Raw genomic sequence first — 3,178 nt, 5'->3', positions numbered from 1 at the left:
CCAGGATCTCTTGTTTACTAGGCAGGCGCTTTAACCAACTAAGCCATGGCACCCCGGGAGCATTATCCTTTTGCAGCCACTTGGACACACCACTCAGACACATCTGCATTCGGTGTGTGCTCCGCCTGCTCGCTGAGCAAGTTGCCACCTTTACATACAATAGCAACATCGACACCAAGAGAAAGGATGACAAATGGCTTTTATCTGGAACTTTTCATGTCCAAGGAGCTCAATGTGCATTCTGTGTACAACAGGGCCACTGAACTCCACACTGGCCACTGAACCACAGCAGTGGCTTGCTGGCTTGACATCTCCCAAGGAAAATGTTGAAATCGCATGTGGAACAGGAAAATGACCCTCGAGTACGAGGGAAAAAAAAGAAAAAGATCATCTGGAGCGCGGCAACCCATGTCTGGACAGCCCAGTTTCCTAGATGAGGTGGCCGAGTGGTTAAGGCGATGGACTGCTAATCCATTGTGCTCTGCACGCATGGGTTCGAATCCCTTCCTCGTTGCTCTCTACGTTTGATGTTGGCTCTCCTCCTGTTTGCTCCAGTACTAGAGCCTTACATTTTCTAGCGGTGGCTGAACGTGGTATAGTAGGCTAACGTCAGTATCGAGCAGTGACAGTAACAGTATTTACGTGCCGCTGCTGCCAAGTGGCTCTGGTTTGAGACTGCGTTTTCACTTACTTGCAGCGCAAACGGAGAAAGCGATTTTTGACAGTCTCTCGAGAGACTGCGCTAGGTGTTTAGGGATAGACTTTGTCAGTTCCCCCTGGGATGGTGGCCTCTCAAATAGTTTGTGATTCCTCTAGACGTTTATACAGTAGAAGCCTGCTTCGTGGCTTAAATCCAAGCTAAGGAAACGAGTTAGAGGTCTGATGCAGAACTGCTAATTCAATGAACGGGAACACTACAGTACATTGCACTGTGTGTGAGAGGAAAGCTGCCCCCTTCTGTCCCTTGACGACCGAACAGAGGACTGTAAAGGATACCGCCAAGAAACTTTAGGATGCTGGTTGGAATCCAGCTCCAAAGAAGCCCCTTTGGGTGTTATGTCATCAAAAAGTAAGAACAGCAAATCTCCCTTTGATCAAAAGCGCAACAGAACTGTTTTCCGTGGAGCAGGTTTCAGACCAGTAGACCTGTTTTATTCGTAGGGCAGGGCGCATTCCCAAACGCGAATCTCATGTTTTAGAAATGCTTTGGGCGGCGTGAAGTGAAAATAAGAAATGGGCTCCAGATGCACATGGAAGCAATCAAGTGTTTCATCCGAGCTGTTTCAAAGACTGCTCAAGAGCTTTCCTTTTACAGAGGCGCAACGATTAATGATGGGGGTGCACCCTTCAATGCGCCTTACGACTCTAGGGAGTGATTGAGACATACGTAGCGTGTGCTCATTTCCCTCTATTCCCCGTGTTGCAGTGATAGGATGACATAAATTCCTGCTTCGACACGTAACGGCATTATAATCAAGTGCAGGAGCTGAGGGCTTTAGTTTTGTTTCGTTTTCCATGGCGTTCGTAAGCGCGCAAATCAAAAGCAATTCCTGCGTCTAACAGGAATGTAAATGCTTTGGAAAGTGCAGTGTGGTGCAGCTTGTAAAATCCTTGTCCACATTTGTGGTTTGTTGATGTTTGTTCGGTCTGCCAAAGTTGCATTTTGACATCCGGACGGGGATACTTTATCATTTGAACGTGAAGCCAGCCTTAAACCCTCTGAGGAATGTCTGTCTGCCGGCACGTATTTTGTCAAAGGTATTTATTTTTTTTTAATGGAGAGCGACTTTGAAAACGTTTCCGCAGCCACCTCGCACTCCGTGTTAGATTATAGGAGGAATGCGGGGGGGGTGTGAGTTTGCTGTAGTCGTGGCCGAGTGGTTAAGGCGATGGACTTGAAATTCGTTGAGGACTCCCCGTGCAGGTTCGAATCCTGCCGTCTACGGCGTCTGCCACACGTCTCCTTGTGCCTCCGCGGCAAAGGTGAAGTGCTGCTTCTCCTTTCCTGGTACTATAAATACGCTAAATCGCTTGGCCCTGCTGCCGTGGAAATGAGTTCTTCAGATAACCACACATCTTGCGTTCGCACCTCTGGTGCTCTACTTATGCCTTTGAAAACCTAATGAATAAAGCTGAAAGAACCGACACGATATGTAGGTGCTTGTAAAGCATGCAGTAAAGAACTGTTAACAGCAAGGGTTTCAGTGGGTTAACTGAGGAGAAGGCGTGATCCCTAATTGTTGACTTTTTATTTGGTGTTAGAAACACTCTTACTGTGCATGACATGCAACAAATATAGCCACAGAAATTGCATCACGCTTTCATGTATGCTATTGCAGACACCAACGTTGCCTAGATAGAAAACCGAAATAGCCGTGGGTTTGCTTGCTGGTCTGAAGGATCTCTCTTCGAATCTCTATCATTTGTCAATGAAAGTAAAAGGCGCTGCAATCTGATACGTTCAGAATCAAACCCGCAGCTGTTGTTCGACTTTATTTCTTGACTAATTACAACTGAGTGTCGCATGAGCAGTTACGTAAACTTGTCTGATATATTTGAACACAAATGCCTTTCTTCAATTCACTAACAGTACATTGTCAGGGACATTCAGTTCTATACAAACAAGAGACAGACAAGAGAATATTTAGTATATAATAAACAGAAAGAGGTTCGAATCCTGCCGACTACGTTGTCCACCTCCTGTCGTTGTGTTTCGGCGCAAGCAAAGAAGCGCGCCTGTTTGGTGTTCCTGGTGGTTTTAAAATGCCAAATCGCTTGTACCTGCTCCCTTGCAAATAAGTTCTTCAGCGTCCGCGAATGGCATTTTGCAGCTGGAAGCAGATGTCGACGCTTTTTGCACAGAGCACCAAAAAAGCGTCTTTTTTTAAGGCCTGGGTACTGAGCATTGGTGGTTCAGTGGTAGAATTTTCGCCTGCCCTGCGGGAGGCTCATCTTCGATTCCCGACCAATGCAGTGTCTTTTGTAGCGAGCTGCTCCATCACTTGCATCCCCTTGCAACTCGCAACTGAAAACCCACTGAAGGTAAGCAGGTGTGAGCCAGGTCAGAACCCGGATGAGGGTGAGCTACAGGGAAAAACAAAGCTTCCAGCTGGAAGCGGTGTTAATGGTGCCGGCGGCGGGGCGCTCACCCTGAGGTCTGTGCGGGTCCCAATGCCCC

The 3,178-nt window shown here is 47.4% G+C and overlaps 1 non-coding gene across 1 annotated transcript; it reads left to right on the top strand.

Annotated features, from left to right (window-relative positions):
* Nucleotides 1–1,863: 1,863 nt before the first annotated feature.
* Nucleotides 1,864–1,945, top strand: trnas-uga (transfer RNA serine (anticodon UGA)). Its single transcript has one exon. It is a non-coding gene; the product is annotated as a tRNA-Ser (tRNA).
* The last annotated feature ends 1,233 nt before the right edge of the window (nucleotides 1,946–3,178 follow it).

Source organism: Lepisosteus platostomus, chromosome 22, assembly GCF_059453375.1.
Source record: "Lepisosteus platostomus isolate fLepPlt1 chromosome 22, fLepPlt1.hap1, whole genome shotgun sequence".
Classification (NCBI taxonomy): Eukaryota; Metazoa; Chordata; class Actinopteri; order Semionotiformes; family Lepisosteidae; genus Lepisosteus; species Lepisosteus platostomus.
This window is presented reverse-complemented; position numbering and strand designations above follow the sequence as displayed.